At 46.5% G+C, this 17,999-nt stretch overlaps 1 long non-coding RNA gene across 1 annotated transcript in view; it reads left to right on the forward strand.

Moving 5' to 3' along the window:
* Positions 1-17,999, forward strand: part of LOC128334307 (uncharacterized) — a 35,425-nt gene that overhangs the window by 591 nt on the left and 16,835 nt on the right. The window contains exon 2 of the long non-coding RNA XR_008311249.1: positions 10,257-10,331. This is a non-coding gene — a long non-coding RNA (uncharacterized LOC128334307). The remainder of the gene's footprint in view (positions 1-10,256; positions 10,332-17,999) is intronic.

A 17,999-nucleotide genomic window follows, 5' to 3' on the forward strand; every position in this document is an offset into this window, starting at 1 on the left:
AAATTTAATACAGGTTATACCTGCATTTACTCTTAATTTAAGTCCGATCTCCTGGTTTAAAATATTGAGAGTTTGTTTGTTTTAAATTGCAGTAGTTTTTATAGACAATGATCAAAGTGTGATCAGTGCAGCATATAAAGTGTAATTTTGAGAAGAACTGGCCTTTACCACACTGAGAAAATTTGGGGCTGTAGGCAAGGCTTCCTTTGTAGGGTCTTTCCACTCTGTGCCACCAGAACATCCCCCTATTTACCTGACCATCAATTTTCTATCACTCTTATTTTTCAGATAATAATTATGTGGCCTGAATGTCAAAATGGGGTTGCTTCCTTTTCATTTAGCAGGAAAAGAGTAAAGGTTCCGTGTAACATCTACTACTACAAATACCTATATACCACTCTTCAGCCACAGTTCTCAAAGTGGTTTACATAGAAAAATAAATAATACGTACATCAGATGGCTCCCTGTCCCCAAAGGGCTCACAATCTTTTTTTAAAAAGCAAAAATATAAAGCAGATACCAGCCACTGGAAACTGGTCAGGGCCTGTTGCTCTCCCCTTGCTAAATATAAGAGAATCGCCACTTTAAAAGGTGTCTCTTTGCTCAGTTAGGAAGAGTAAAACATCTGCCAAAGACACCAGGCGTTGCAGTGAAAAGATTTGCAAAATGTATTTGTAACTCTTTAATGATTGCTGTTCAGCCTGCTTAGAGGTGTGCCAATCTCCTTGTGCAACTTGACCGAACAGCCACAAGGTGGCAATAAGATGTTTGTTACCATTGTGCAATTCATTCTGGGAATCTATGCATGGATGCAGGGCTACATGTTACATGAATTAATTTAATTTATATCCAGCCTTTCCCAGAAATGTTCCAAGGCAGCTAACAATAGATCAACATAAATATATTTAACATGTGAAACATTACCAGCGTGGTGTCGTGGCTAGAGTGCTGGACTAGGACCGGGGAGACCCGAGTTCAAATCCCCATCCAGCCATGAGACTTGCTGGGTGACTCTGGGCCAGTCACTTCTCTCTCAGCCTAACCTACTTCACAGGGTTGTTGTGAAAGAGAAACTCAAGTTTGTAGTACACCGCTCTGGGCTCCTTGGAGGAAGAGCAGGATATAAAATGTAAATAATAATAATAATAATAATAATTACAGAAAATAAAACAATTATATATACACACACACAGCATCAAGGCTGATCAGTCCCTCGCTCATTTGGGAGCTAATTATTAAGAGGTACAGCAGAAGCCCACCATCTTATGCTCTCAGCTTTTCTTTAGTGAATAGCTGCAGCGAGACCCAATCCAGACTGACTGGGGCATGGGAGGGGGCTTTAATGCTTGCTCCTACCATAGTCTCAATCCGGACTTGACGCCTCTGTAGCTGCTATTTACTAAGGACAAATTAAGTGTGTGATTCTCAAGGGTGCAGTTAATCTAACATGTGGTTTGGTCCCGAATCTATGAATAAGGGTTAGATTCCTGGATTCAAATTCCTGTATCAGGAGTTAAATTCCTCACATCATTGGTGTGAGAGAGAAATGAGACAGCCTCTTCAAGATGGTGCCTGTTGTTACAGAGACACCTGTTTAGCGATGAAGTATTTGTTTGTTTGTTTGTTTAATATATTTTTATGCCGCCCAAAACCCGCGTCTCTGAGCAGTCCACAACAAAGCAAACAAAACAGAAAAAGATTAACACCAGTTAAAATAAATGACAACAAAAGTTTTAACACCAGGTAAAATAAATGACAGCAAAAATTAAAACACCAGTTAAAACAAAATAAATGATACCACAAAAGTTAAAACACTACAACAATGCAAACATTAAAACATTTTAAGCAACGTTAAAACTATTAAAACAATATTTAGTTAAAAGCCTGGGTGAATAGATGTGTCTTTAAAGACTTTTAAAAAGTTGTCAGAGATGGGGAGGCTCTTATTTCAGCAGGGAGCATGTTCCAAAGCTTTGGGGCAGCAGCGGAGAAGTCCTGTCCCCGAGTAGCCGCCAAACGAGCCAGTGGCAACTGCAAGCAGACCTCTCCTGATGATCTCAGTGGGCGGTGGGGTTCATAACGAAGAAGACGTTCTCTTAAATACCCAGAGCCCAAGCTGTTTAGGGCTTTATAGTTGCAGCAAACATGTGTCTACATTGGGCTCGTCCACATGATCAAAACCAGTGTCTGCACTCCCCCGGAGCATGTTGTGTGGGCTGCAAAAGAGCTCCCAATCCCAAGCACGTGGAACCAGTACTGACTGTGACAAGAGTTCAGATCTCAAGACTACTGATCTCAGGTCAGTGTTGGCATGCCGCCAACCTGGGATTGGGTGATGTTTCTGCAGCCCACGTAACACACTCCACATAAGCATGCACCCGCTAGGAATCTCAGATTCCCCGGTAAATGGACATTGATTTTGCTCTTGTGAACCAGCCCTTAGAAGATGCATTCTCCCTTGTCTGTAAGCGACAGGGCATGCCTCTCCCAAGATAGTAGCTATGTACCTGCCTCATCTAAAGAAGACATGGGTGTGTGTGTGTGTGTGTGTGTGTGTGTGTGTGTGTGTTTGCTTTGAAACTATTGTTTCATACATGCACAGATTTAATCCCTCAATTCTGCTCAGTTAAACTTGTGCAATTAGCCAGCTGAGATTTCCTTGCTCAGGTGACGGCTCCAGTGCAAACAATCTTATGGGAACTGAACTCTTGTCCTTTTGCATCCTGTGTTGAGTAATCCCACCGCCAGCCACGTTTGACCTTTGTCTAGTTTGGACTCCACGGAGGCGATGTTTACCATAAAAGGCAGGCCTCCCCCAAGCCTCCCTCCAGCTGCCCCGGGCTTGCTTCACTCTCTCCTCTCCTGTGGTTTCCTTCTCGCTCTGAGATGCCTTTTTTGCTGACGACTTACCTGATTTGCTCTAGACTTGTGCAAAAATGGCCATATATGGCAAGGAAGGAGGGGGGAAAAACCCTGACTCGTTCTGAATCAGCAGTGCCAGCAGTGGAGGAAGCTCATTCGGTTTTGCAACAGGCCTTCGGATCCTTCTGCCGATTAGCACAGAAGGAAGAGTGGATGTGTGTGCGCGCCTCTCCTGCAGGGTGTGCGGCTTGGGTAGATTGCATGAGTCATCGCGAGGCTTTGCAAGGCAAGGTGTTCCGCTGCTACAGCCTCGCATCTGTGGAGCAGAAAGGGTGGTGTCTTTGGACACGGCAGGCCCCCTTTGATGCTTTCCTTCTGCCACTTTGCGACATAAACCTTGGCGAGCACTTGAGTGGAATATAGTGCCTGCCCTGCGTTTCTCCTTTATTTCCAGAAGTGAATGCGACTAGAGGCCTCCTTTAACAAAAAATAATGAAGCTGGACATATGGCCGGTCATATGAACATCGGACCCTCACCAGTCGGAGGGCTATGGGCCACCTCCAGCGTCAGAGGCAAGATGCCTCTGAATACCAGTTGCAGGGGAGCAACAGCAGGAGAGAGAGCATGCCCTCAACTCCTGCATCTGTGGGCTTCTAGTGGCATCTGGTGGGCCACTGTGTGAGACAGGATGCTGGACTAGATGGGCCACCTTGGGTGGGAGACTGATATCACCGGGGGGGGGGGGATGACCCTCGAACCTGTGGCCATGACCCAGCCTGGAGTTAGATAGGCTAGTGGGAAAGGATTCTGTCTCTCACACACATTTTTCACATTTTCAGAACCAGCGTAGGGATTACCTGCTCCAAGGGTCAAACGAAACCATGCACAGGCTCTGCAGCTCCGTCCTTGGTTTTTCTTTGTCATGTAGCGCACACAAAAGAGGCAGCGTGGTGTAGTGGCTAGAGTGCTGGACTAGGGCCGGGGAGACCCGAGTTCAAATCTCGATTCAGCCATGAGACTTGCTGGGTGACTCTGGGCCAGTCGCTTCTCTCTCAGCCTAGCCTACTTCACAGGGTTGTTGTGAGGAGAAACTCAAGTATGTAGTACATCGCTCTGGGCTCCTTGGAAGAAGAGCGGGATATAAAATGTAATAAATAAGTAAATAAAATCCAGTCCAGATTGTCCATCCTTCCTGGCAGTTGCACCAGGAAGAAAGTTGCTATCGGCTCCAGGCAGATGGTTAATACTTAGAAACCCAATTCTCCATTTTTTTCACACCAGCTTTTAACAAAATAAATGAATAAATTGGGCGGGCAGGCCATGGTTGGCTGGTATCACATCAGTTTGGGCCCTACTATGCGCCCGAGGAACTCCAGCGCTTAAGTTACTTAGGCTGTGTTTGTCTTAGCTGCTGAGTTTCCCCTTAAGGAGACTGAGAGGATTAATGACTGTTTGTACAACATGGCGAAGCGACGAAGAACGGTGGAAGAGCTTCGCGCCTCTGCTTCTGGGATGCAGGAAGCAGATCGCCAGCCGTCCGTGGAATAAATAGATGGCTGCTGGCTATCCCCTTCCTCCAACAGCTTGGGCTAAGTTTCCTTAGGAGAAGAGAGCCCTGGAGACAGATGGTGTTTTGCTTTGTTTTTAAAGGGGGGAAAAATCTGCTTTTTATTTGCAAATAAACCAACAGAAGTGGCAGCAAGCAATCTCCTGCAAAGAAGCAGATCTGCCACCCCACAGATTGCACGGGAGAAGGATACCTTTGCACCCCAAAGTGTTTTCTATGTGTGCTCTCTCTCTCTCCCCCTCCACCCTCAAACTGTTTGAACACAAGGAGCATCCTTCTCTGGGGTCAGACCATTTGTCCGTCAAGATCTGTGTTGTTCTCTGCCCCTGGGTTTCTGAACCTGGGGTCCCCAGATGTTGCTGGACTAAGGTTCCCATCATCCCCTGCAGCAGTGGCTAAAGGTCGTTGTGGCAGGGGGTGATGGGGGTTGTAGTCCAACCATGTCTGGAGACCCCAGTTTCAGAACCCTGGGTCTACCTAGGCAGCTGTTCTACAGGGTATCAGACCGGGGTCTCTCCCTGTCCTGCTCTCCCTTTTGGCTTTTAGGAAACAGCTAAAGACACGTCTCTTCAGCCAACAGGGTTGTTTGGGTTAGTTACTTTAATTTGAACTTTTTAATTTCTTGGTTTGTTTTGTTGTTGTAAATCGCCTAGAGACTTCGGTAGTGGGTGGTATACAAATATGTGATAATAAACTTTTCTTAGCCGCCCCATAACAAATTGTTCTCTGGGCAGCTCACAACAAAGGATTAAAACATACAAAACGAACACCCAACACATTAAATCATTAACTGAGAAATAAGGTGAAGAGAAAATATGAAATTCAATACAAAGCAGCTTAAAAACTCATTTTGAAATTAAGTTAAAAATCAGATCAAATCTGAAAACCAGAATTTAAGGGCTGGGTGAACAAAAGAAGTCTTTACTTGGCATCTGAAAGAACAAAGTGACGAAGCCAGGTGGACCTCACTGGGGAGGCTATTCCATAAATGGGGTGCCACCCCCAAAAAGGCCCTCTCCCTGGTAGCCACCCACCTCACCTCGTTTGGCAGGGGCACCCAGCGGAGGGCCTCTGAAGAAGATCTTAAGGTACAGGTTGGGACATCTGGGGCAAGGCGGCGCTCTCTCTGGTAACCTGGTCCCAAGCCATGTTAAATAAATACGTTCAAGAAATCAATAGACATGAATGGGATAATAATTCGGAACAGGACTGCCGGAATGTGGCTGCTTCGTGCATGTGAAGCAGCCCCATCCTTGCAGAAGGCAGGAGGGAGGATCTGAGAGCCTTTTTACCCCCAGCTGAGTTCTTAACTGCAATCACACCACTGAGCCATAATGCAGGCCATAATCGCAATTCGCAGCTGAATTGCCTATTATAAGCACGTAATTTAGAACCAACCACAATGAAGTGGGAATCAATATCAGAGAGAGAGAGAGAGAGAGAGAGAGAAGCAGGCTGGGGATGCAGACAGCTGGATTTTAAAAAAAAACTCTGGACCAGGCCAGGGTCTCTCCTCTCCTTCTCCATCACGACTAAAACATGATGGGTCCCCCCACCCCCCACTATGCATCAGCAGCTGAAGCAGCAGCAAATCCTTGCAATGGGGGCACAGCAACCGCACTGCAGTTTCTGTACGGCAGCTTGTGTGGGAAGTGTGGAAACCAAAGTGAACACTCTGTCTTGGGTAAGAGCACCCTCCCTGCCCCTTAAAGGCTCCCCCGCTCCGCCTCCAAACCGACTCGAATGCCGGACTTCCAAACCGGTTTGGCGCTCCACGAAAGGAGCGCCGAACCGGTTTGTGCACCTCCCTGCTACACACTCTGCTTTCCAGCCAGGACATTAAGCCACACCCACGGAACCTGGCTGGAAGTAATCCCTTTATATTTTGCGTTGCACATAAAATTAAAAGCAAGAGGGAAAGAGAGAAATAGAGGTGCTGCGTCAGAAGTAGCCCACACCATCTTTGGCTGGAGGCCAGTGCGTAGTAGTAGAGCACAGGCTGTGCCTGCATACTCACAATATGTATTTATTTAGCAAATGTGTTGACCACCGGACTTCTGTAGACTCAAGGCGATTTACATAAATTGAAATAACAACAACAAAGACAAGAGAAGAAGCAGGGGGAGAAAGGAGAGAGGAAAGGAAAAGAAAGGAAAAAATAAAAAGACACCCCCCCACACACACACACACTAAAAACTAAAAGCCTGGCAGAATAGATAGGTTTTCAGGAGCTTCTTAAAGGACAGAAGGGAGGGGGCATTACGAATCTCAGGAGGCAGAATCTCAGAATCTTCTTATGTTCCATAAGGAGGGGGCTGTAACAGAGAAGGCCCTGCCATGAACCCAAGGCCCACGCACCTCCCCTGGGCCTGTAACTCTGAGAAGGCCCACCGGAGATGACCTCACAGGGAGGGCGGGTCAAAGTTGGACAGGAGAAGCGGCCCTGAAAGTACACAGGCACCAAACCCTGAAGGGTTTTTATAGGTGATAACCAGCACCTTGAACTGGACCCGGAAGCGAACCGGCAGCCAATGCAGCGACCTCAGCAAAGGTGAAACATGGTCATGTTTTCTGCTGCCCATAAGCAGCCGGGCTGCGGCATTTTGGGACAGCTGAAGCTTCCAAGTCATCAGGTAGAGCACATTGCAGTAGTCCAGCTGAGAGGTCTGCTCAGTTTATATGATTTGCTTTTAGTGCTAAGCCAGCTGGTTATGGCCAAGCCCTAATTTACCCCTTCATTACCGTAGAGTATTTGTGCTGGCCCACTCTGGAGTATTGCCCTTGGCAGATGTATATGGTGGATATGGTAAGGTTCTATTGCAATTTTTAAAGGGACTAACATGACTCGTTAATTTTACCATTGATTAAGGACATACCAGGCAGATGAAGTATAGATCTCATTCCTCTTATCAGACCATCAAGCCATGTTTACCTATAGCGTGGCTAAGTTCTGTCTAATAGCAATGAATATGCAGCCACACCAAATGACAAATGTAGTGGAATAATTTACTATGTCATTATATACTGTATATTCGTAAAGCTGTACTGTTGCTATATTGTTGTATGGGTGTCGCAAGGTGTTCTTTTCTTCATGTTTCTGTACTGGTTAAAGACTGGAATAAAGTTTGTCTATCTGTGCCTGCATACCGTCTCAGGTTCAGCCCTCGACATCTCCTGGGACAGATGGATCTCTCTGTTTCTGTTCTGAATGAACTTTGCACAGTTTCCTTTAGTCTCTACTCCATTACACTCTCTTCCTTTAAAAATCCCCAGATTTTTTTTTGAAAACCTGCCCATCTCTGGAGGAAAAACACACATTTAAATTTATTTTTAACATTTTGTATTTCCTATCCAAACAGCTGATGTGATAAGAAGTTCAAAAGATGCATTTAAGTAAGTGTTTTTCTGCAAGTATATGGAATGCATAGAATCCGCAGACATCACTGTATCTTGTACGATCTGATCTGCGGAGGGGTGGGGGAAGTCCAGAACTATGCATTCTGTTGCAAATCTTGACAAGAAAGGAATTGACTAACATCCTTACTCCAGATCTGGATTCCAGGGAGTCCAGGTACTCTCTGTTTTATTGTAGGTTGGCCAAGAACTGAGCTTTGCTAACTTTGCTTACTGAGCAAAGAGGCATCTTTTGAAGTGATGTCTCTTATATTTAGCAGGAAAAGAATAGCTGTGTCCCTATACAGCCCCCGCACAATGTTTTTTCCAGTGGCTATTGCTGGTGTCTACCTGTTAAAAAATAATGATTGTGTGCCCTTTGGGGTCAGTGAATCATCTTATTTCATTTTCTGCGGCTGGATTCACACAATAATCACACATCATTAGGATCCATGAGCCCAGTGGAGCCAATTGGATGAATGCAGGATTTCAGGGCAATCCTGGTCAAACCACTCCAGTTAACCTGCATTTAAGCAGGACAGAAAACCAGGATTGAATCTTGTTTATCTGCTTTGGTTAAGTGCTGGTTCACCAGAATGGTTTGACCAGGATTGCCATGAAATTCCGCACACACTATCCGCTCCGTTGGGCTCACGAATCCTGACTAGCTTTTTAACCAGAAGCCTTGTGATTGTGCGAACGCCGCCCATGTAAACCACTTTGTGCACTTTTTAAAAAGTGGTGTATAAGTATGAGTATTTATAATGATAATGACCTGTTTCTTTTGACTAGCTTTCCTGCTTCTTGCCAATGTCTAACGTGCAGTGAATAGGTTTTCCCATCTGGGCCCAGCATGTCATTGTTGATCATCTTGTTTTGTTACACAATTTGTAGAATTGTTTTGATGTTTGTGATCGTGAGCTGCTTTGGATCTTACAGAAAAGCAGGCTATACATTTTTAAAGTATAAATAAGGCTGGGAAAGACCCTTTCTTGACTGGAGAGTGGCTAGCAGTGCGTGTAGACAATCCAGAGCTGGATGGACCAAGGGTCTAACTCGGCAGAAGGCAGCTTTTTATGTTCACATATGTGTTGGGCCACCAGGAGCACGCAGCCAGGATTTGGCAACTATGCATGCTCTTGATCTCTTGATCGACCATCAGACGTTTGCAAAGACCAAGGTCGGAGGTGTGGAGAGTGATTGTGTGGGAGCTAGGCACTGGGTAGGACGGCTTTTCGCCCATTCTTGACGAAATGCTGGGAACAGACTGTGAGTTGTCCACACCCATCCCACCCAGCTTCCGCACGATCACTCTCTCCTCCTTCTACCTTGATCTTTGAGTTCACACAACCGCCGATCAGAAGCAGGCATGGCTTTAGGGCAGGCCTGCTCAACTCAGGCCCCCACCCAGCTGTTTTTGGACTACAACTCCCATAATCCCCAGCTGCAGTGGCCACTAGCCAGAGTCTGTGCAGGAGGGCCAAAGTGGAGCAGCCCTGCTCTATCTAGGGTCATGAGAACAGCCCCAGTAAGTATCTCTCATCTTTCATGCAGGTAGGCTGGTTTTGCGCTCTCTGGTGGGAGAGAGCAAAATGCTCAGAGTGGCACTCTTGAATACTGTGCATATGCTGTGCACCCAGCCACAGGAGAGGAGAGCTGGTCTTGTGGTAGCAAGCATGACTTGTCCCCATAGCTAAGCAGGGTCTGCCCTGGTTGCATATGAATGGGAGACTTGATGTGTGAGCACTGCAAGAGATTCCCCTTCAGGGGATGGAGCCACCGCTCTGGGAAGAGCTTCTGAGGCTCCAAGTTCCCTCCCTGGCAGCATCTCCAAGACAGGGCTGAGAGAGATTCCTGCCTGCAACCTTGGAGAAACTGCCAGTCTGTGAAGGCAATAATGAGCTAGATAGACCAATGGTCTGACTCAGTATATGACAGCTTCCTATGTTCACAGCCCCCGTTTCTGCTACCCCACCTCCCTGTGGGGTGTTCTGCCTTCTCTACCTATTTGCTGATGGGGAAAGAGGCCTCCGCTCTTTGTCTTCTTGAGCATTCGAATCCAGTAAAATCGGATATGTGTGAAAGGCTGCTAGGCAGGAGGGCTCTTGTCCTTCCGTCTCACCTCCGCCATCTCTCAATTGATCCCTTGGAGCAATCAGCTGGTGTCATCTATTATTCAGGCTAACACATGCTGGAAAGGATCTCTTGATTTTATCTCTGGACCATTTAACAACAACAAAAAAAAAGGCACTCCCAATAAAAGGCATTGTCTCTTTCCCCCTTTCCCCCAAGATGGTTTGAGAAATGAATGGCCCAAGGAAAGTCTTCCGTTCCAGCGTTGCACCTTTGCCGCCCAGTTTGTATTTAGATGAAGCGTCCTCCCGGATAAAACTCAGAATTGATTGAGAGCCTTTCCCCTTTTTTTCATTCTAGGGTTTCTCTCGACTCATCGGTTTTGTCCCTGCTTCACTGGACATAATGCGTGGCGTGACCTTCTGCAGCTGTGAGGTGGCCATTGGCTTTTAATATTTTATTAGTGTCATTTGGAGAAAGAGAACAGCCTAAGGAACTGCTATTAAGAAGAAGGGCCCTGCCGGAATAGATCAGAGGTCTAGGGTTGCCAACCCACCAGGATTGGCTTGGAGTCTGCCGGAATCGGCATCCATCTCCTCCAAGTGACTGTTGAAAGCAACCCTGCAGGTTTTAAAGGCTGGGTGAGGAAAGATGTTGAAAAAGGAATCTCCAGGAATTGCTTCATAGGAACATAGGAAACTGCCATATACTTAGTCAGACCATTGGTCTCTCTAGCTCAGTATTGTCTTCACAGACTGGCAGCGGCTTCTCCAAGGTTGCAGGCAGGAATCTCTCTCAGCCCTATCTTGAGGATGCTGCCAGGGAGGGAGCTTGAAACCTTCTACTCTTCCCAGAGCGGCTCCATCCCCTGAGGGGAATCTCTTGCAGTGCTCACACTTCTAGTCTCCCTTTCATATGCAAGCAGGGTGGACCCTGCTTAGCTAGGGGGACAAGTCATGCTTGCTACCCCAAGACCAGCTCTCCTCTCTAGAGTTGGCAGCTCTAGATCTGTTGAGTCCAGCATCCTGTTCCCACCAGATATCTCTGGGAAGATGAGATGTGGGTCTTATGGGACAGGGCCCCAGCAGCTCAGTAGTAGAACATCTTCTTTGCCTGTAGAAGGCCCCCAGCTCCATCTACCTAGGTTCCCAAGTAGGGCTGGGAAAGGCTCCTCTCTAAAACCCAGGAGAGCTGCAGCCAGTCTATGTGGACAATAGTAAGCTAGATGGACCAAGAAGAGCTTGACTCATTAGAAGACAGCTTCCTATCCATGGACCTTGAAGGTCATAGCTTTCTCCTGTTATAAGCCCCATTCATCAGTTGTGTTGGACACTCATTCAGCATGCACAAGTACAGATCTGTACCCAGGTGCAATTATTTGCACGTTCTGTTGAACACAGGGACAGCAGTACATGTTCTGTCTGTACCCTGCATTTGAGGGACTTGTACCCAGATTAAGTTTAAAAATGAATGCAGATGCAGGCATTCACACAATGAACATTTATGAGCGTCCAGAGGTCTGTACTCTCATATAACATACTGAGGTCAATCACACAACCAAAAACTGTGTTCTGCCTGGGTTTGGGAGCTGTGTGTGCTCCCAATTCTCGGTTGTGTGGAAGCAAGGTAGGAGGAAAAGCTACCCAGGTTTTCCTCCTACCTTGCTTCCATCTCATCTCATCCTGAGCTAGATGGACCAATGGTCTGACTCAGTATTAGGCAGTTTCCTACTGCTTCCACTGATCCCAGCTGAAGAACTCGTGGGTGTGATTCCCCTTTGAACAGTTTCTTGTGTCCGTTTCTGTTCTCATGGTGGGGAGGGAAGCGTTTAATTACTGTTTTCTTCTTGTTGTTGGTTCTCTTTTATCGCGAAAGAGTTCTATTTATATTTGCTATTAAAAATAGCATGCTGGAATGGTACATTTTGGGATGATGTTCAACCTTATACATCATTCTTTTCTTTGGTAAATTATATGTACGGTTTTGAGGAAAAGACCAGCATCGGGGCTCTTGCTTACCTAAGCCACGTCTGCTTCTGAACCCAGCATCCGATGTGGCTTCATCAGACTGTAACTGGCACATATCATGTGAGCAAATAGTATACCACTGCCTGTCGACAACAGAAGGGGATGAAACGATAGTGCCTAATTAATCTCATCTCAGTTGTAATTGATTTTGACTGAGCCAAGCAGAGTAGAGCCCCAAGAGTTCGTCACACTTTTTTTTGGTTTTAGTCTGTTATCAGCTGTTACTTCTCCAGCTTTAAGCAGACAGGAGAGAATCGTTTTCAATGATAGCTAGAAAAAAGGATTGGAGGGGGAGAGAGCTAGGAGGCAGGTTGGTGTGTGTGTGTGTGTGTGTGTGTGTGTTTTACAACCTCCCCCTGGGGTAAAATCACTGTGAAATGATCCACATAGAATGATCAGGCAGAAACAGACCAGAAGCTCCACATCGGAGGATGTCGGCATACCTCCAGATCTGTCAGATGGCACAGTTCCTCAGCTACGTCAGATATCGAGGGCAAAGAAGAAATTAGAATTTGATTTGCATTTGCTTCGGTGCATCAGCCTGTGACCTGTCATACCAGCAGCTTTCAGGAGGAATACGGATGTGACGAATATTTATATACCGCTTTTCAACAAGAGTTCCCCAAGCGGTTTACATACCTGTAAATAAATAAATGGCTCAGATGGGGCGGGGCGGGAGATGCCCCTTGAGGGCCGGGCTGCTGAAGAAAAGGGGTTGGAGATCTGAAGCAGACTCGGCCCTCCAGCCGTTGCTGGACTACAAATCCCATCAACCCCAGCACAGTCTATTGTGGCTGGCGATGATGGAAGTTGTAGTTCAACAACCGCTGGAGGGCCAGGTTGGCCCACCCCTGATCTGGAGGCTTTCTTTAGCTTGATTGGACTCAGGTAAATACAGTATCTAATCCAAGCCTCCGCCCACCCATCATCACATTTATATACGGCTCCATAAAAAAATCTCTGGGCAGTTTACAAATTAAAACCAAATATTGCTGGTCTCTGCCACTGCCTGCCCATCCTCTCCACGGTCATGTCACCCAGCCTCCTCTTTCCCCTCCCCTAGTCCTCTCCGCCGTGCTCCATTGCCAGGAAAAGGAAACTGTGGAGCTTGACTCCCTGAAATTGGTGCACCTTGTCTCCCGTGCCCCAGGTGGTCACTGACCTTGCCTTGAGATGAGCAGTGATGCCCTCAGCCTCTGGGGCACAAGACTGTTTTCTGTCCAGTGGTGACTACATGCTTTAAGAAACTTTCCTTTGACAGCCACCCCATCGGCCTCAGTGCTATGAGTCTCCTAGGAACATAGGAAGCTGCCTTCTACTGAGTCAGGTGCTTGGTCCATCTAGCTCAGTATTGTCTACACAGGCTGGCAGCCGCTTCTCCAAGGCTGCAGGCAGGAGTCTCTCTCAGCCCTACCTTGGAGATGCTGCCAGGGAGGGAACTTGGAGCCTCAGAAGCTCTTCCCAGAGCGGCCCCATCCCCTAAGGGGAATATCTGACAGTGCTCACATATGTAGTCTCCCATTCAAATGCAGACCAGGGGGACCCTGCTTAGCAAAAGGGGACAATGCATGCTGGCTACCACAAGACCAGCTCTCCTCCTAGAAAACAGTTCCTCTCCCAGAAACATAAGAAGCCATTGATCCGCCTAGTTCACTATTGACGGGCAGCATCTTTTCAGAGGCATCCCCACCATTGCTTTCCAGCAACTTGTATTCAAAGATCTATTGCGTCTGGAAGTGGAGGTTCCACACACCCATCATAACTGTGACCCAGTGATAAATCTCTTCTCATGCATTCATTTCTCTAATTTTATTTTTGCATTGGGTACAACCCTCTTTATGCAAATTAGGCACCCCGCTTTGGAAAGCCAGAATATGGCATCCCTATCTGCGTGCAACATAGATACATTGTTGTTGTTGTTGTTATTTGTTATATTTATATCTTGTTGTTCCTCTGAGGAGCTCAGAGCGGTGTACATGCTTATTTTTATCCTCACAACAACCCTGTGAGGTAGGTTTGGCTGAGAGAGAAGTGGCTGGCCCAGAGTCACCCAGAGAGTTTCATGGCTGAATGCAGATTCGAACTCAGGTCTTCCCTGTCCTAGTCCAACACTCTAAGCACTCTACCACTGAATCCATTCTTACTGCATCTGAGTAGAAATATTTTGGGCGATGTCAATGCAGAATAACTTCTTCTGTGGTTGGACTTCTTCATTTTGCTGATTTGACTGAGGAAAGGAACAAAAAAAACACAAACACCCGCCCATACATCTGGTTCCTCTCTAATGGGAAAGGTTGCCTTACAGGAAGGCACAGAGATTGCTTCATCAGCTCTGCACACCCACCCATAAAGGTCATGCTCCAGATGTTCCCAGTCCAACATTTTTCACTAGTGCAAATCTGGATGATTCTTCTGGCTGTGATGGGGCAGCCACAGTTGGCATCCTGACCCACTTTCTGATGCTCAAGCGAAGGGTGAACACCAGGAAGCAGCAAACCTGCACGCCGTTCCCAAAAGCAGCACCGTATTTCTCAGAGTGGCCAGCCAGATGCTTCTGGGAAGCCTAGAAGTGAGACAAGTAGTCAAACAGTCCTCTCTCGACGTTGCTTCCTAGCAACTTGCGTTCAAAGATATACTGCATCTGGACATGGAGGTTCCACACACCCATCATGACTAATACGGTCAAGTGTGTCGGCGAGTCCACTGTGACTCCTGGCGACCACAGAGCCCTGTGGTTGTCTTTGGAAGAATACAGGAGGGGTTGACCATGGCCTCCTCCCGCGCAGTATGAGATGATGCCTTTCTGCATCTTCCTATATTGCTGCTGCCTGATGTAGTACCAGCGGGGATTTGAACCGGCAATCTTCTGCTTGTTAGTCAAGCATTTCCCTGCTGCGCCACTTAAGGTGGTATCATGACTAATACCCAGTGATAAATCCCTTATAAAATCCATGCATTTTTCTAATCCCCCTGATTTTATTTTTGCATTGGGCACAGCCCTCTTTCCACTGTTTGCACAGGTTTATTATCCAGTATTCAAACCTGGCCCCATCACACCCAAAGTGAAAATCATGGCTCATACTTAAATGTCATGATTAAATGACTTCCTTTCTGCTTGCAGCCACAATTTCCTGTCCACACTTGTCGATTTCTACACAGTGAATTCTAGATGCCCCCATATGATTGTATTTAAATTTGGTAGCTAGAAACACACTTGTCTCTTAGGCAGTGGGGTTTTTTGTTGATTCATATGTTATGAAGGACAAATCTGGGTTTCTCTGGGCAAAATCTACTCGGCTGTATTAATTGCCTTGTCCTTGCTGATTCTAGGAGGCAACTCAACTCAAAGGTCATCTTGCAGTCCATAATGGGTCAATATTTTCTGCCTATCGTCCAGGCTTCTAACGCAGATTTTTGGTTATTCCATGAGTATATGTATAATATGTCTCACGCATAAGGGAGCGTATTTCCATGACAACTGTTGTCAAGGAACTTTAGAACAAATTGATTTGGGAGGGCAGAGTCGTAAGACTTGGTGAGCTTCATCAGAAAGCGTTCCAGTCTTCCAGAACGCTGCAGAAAGCGTTTCTTCAGTCTTTAGGGACCGGAGTTACAAAAGGAGTAATGCTTCAGGATCATTCATATCAGTGCTACAACAATATCAGTGCGAGGTACATTTATTCTGTTAATCTTGATGACTAGATGGAGCTTCCATGCTCAAGAGCAGTGTGCCCCTGAATACCACCACTTGCCAGTGAGCAAGCGTGAGAGAGGGCTGTTGCATTAGTGCCATGCTTGCGGCTTCTCAGAGGCAGCCTGCTGGCCCTCGAGGGAAGCCAGATTCCTGGAGGCTCTCCTCAAATGCAGCTTAACCTAATCTAGGGTCGCCCAGCCTGGGTTAGGCTGCGTGTGAGAACTGCCAGGATCGGGCCCAGCTTTTTCGCTCGGCTGCTGGCCAAGGTTTAAGGATCAAGCACTCACTAAACCCGGGCTATTTGCTCATGTGTGAGCCGGGCTTCTTCCAGCCCAGTTGCACGCAGAGACAGGTGCCTAGAACTACTGTCTCTTGGCGGAATCCCACAATGCATTGCACATGTCGCGATGGACAGTGTATGGACAAATGAACCAGTGTATGGACAAATTGTATGGACAGTGTTACTTACCTTGTGATTGCGATACACCCTGATAGAGAATGCAATGTCTGATTATATATCCCACTCCGGACCTGTTATTTATACAGAGGAACTGCCCAGTTTATTTATACAGATGTTATTTATACGGAGGGACCACCCAGAACCGTTTATATGAACCACCCAGAGACTTGCATAGGGGGCGGTCTAGAAGTGTGCTAAATAAATACATATAAATAAATAAGCTTCCCCCCCCTTTTTTTTTTGCACAGGATTGGCAAAAGTTCTTTAGCTGAATCATGGTGTGGAGTTGTATTTAAGAACAAGATTCAGCCACCTTTGCATAGCACTGAGGATGATGTCTTGCTTCGAAACGTTTGCTATTTTGTTACATCTGTGGTTTAGTTTTTAAGTTTTAAACTTTTGAATGCTTTTAAACTTCTAAACTTATAACTTTTATTGTGCATTGAAGAAGGTCATTGAAAAAGCTTCGCAGTGTGGAAATGCGTATTTCATCGCCATTATTATTATTATTATTATTATTATTATTAATTCGATTTCTATACTGCCCTTCCAAAAATGGCTCAGGGCAGTTTACACAGAGAAATAACAAACAAATAAGATGGATCCCTGTCCCCAAAGGGCTCACAATCTAAAAGAAACATAAGATAGACACCAGCAAGAGTCGCTGGAGGTCCTGTGCTGGGGGTGGATAGGGCCAGTTACTCTCCCCCTGCTAAATAAAGAGAATCACTATGATAAAAGGTGCCTCTTTGCCAAGTTAGCAGGGGTTATACTGTCTAATAAATAAATGAATATACATACATGCAAAAGAACATGTAAAGATCAATGGCATGGTTAAAATCATGTCTATTTGGGCCCTTGGTATGACAGTGCCTGAAGAATCATGCTCTGAAGTCTGATCACTCAAAGCTCGGGGCTTTTCTCAAGCCCCTGAAATGCAACGGATTCTGAGATGACCAGAGCTTAACAGCACATGGTTAAGGTTGCCCACCGAACGAAGAGAGCAAACCGAGAATAGCATCCAGTGGGGACAGCAGAGAGGATTTAGGTCAGTTGAATATAATTACCCAAGTTGGAGTGTGGTCAGGACACCTGCAAATTGCCCCGGGGTACCTAACGTGAGGTGTTGCTCAAGAACTGAGCCCAGGGAGCAGACTTGAAACCCCCAAATATCTTGCTAAATTCTGGCAACCGGTTTGTGATTACTGTAAACATCGCTCTTGATTAAATTCAGTAGATGGCTGCGGCTGATATGGAGTCGGAGACATCAAGCTGAAAGTGTTGTTTTTCACGTTTTAAGAAATGTGTCCCACCCACCATGAATACGGAAAATAGGAAGCTGCCTTCTTCTGAGTGAGACCAGTGGTCCTTCTAGCTTAGAGCTGTTTACCAGCTGGCTCCCCAAACCTGTGCTGGGTCCCCCAAAGCCCCCTCACCTGGGCAGGAAAGATCTCTGCACAAGCGGGATGGCAGAAATGGGATCCCTCCCTAGGCCATCATGCAGCTTCCTTGCTTTTAATGTCACGGAGAGATGAGGACTGTAAACCTTCACTGCATAAGGGGTTTATAGCGCGCCGCGGATAGAAACTGTGCCATTCCAGAAGAAGGTCACGGGGAAGAATCTGCTTTAAATCATTCAGCAATTGCCCTTGAATTAATTCCGCAGTGCTTGTGTTCTCTGGGGGCGTGTGTTTTCCGCAGAGCGTGCAAGAAAGGCACAAGAGGATGGGGCCAGTCAAAAGAGGCCCATTTCACACATGCCCGAGTTCTATCACCCAACCGCCTGCGCTGCATGCTGAGCATGAGATGCTTTGGCAACCCCATCCCAATTTCAGATCAGCTCCATTTCCCAATGTCTCCATGGTCCTTGTTTTGGCTCTTGTGTTTACCACATGGCAAACGATTTCATGACATGGTGTTCT

Source organism: Hemicordylus capensis, chromosome 9 (assembly GCF_027244095.1).
Source record: "Hemicordylus capensis ecotype Gifberg chromosome 9, rHemCap1.1.pri, whole genome shotgun sequence".
Taxonomy (NCBI): domain Eukaryota; kingdom Metazoa; phylum Chordata; class Lepidosauria; order Squamata; family Cordylidae; genus Hemicordylus; species Hemicordylus capensis.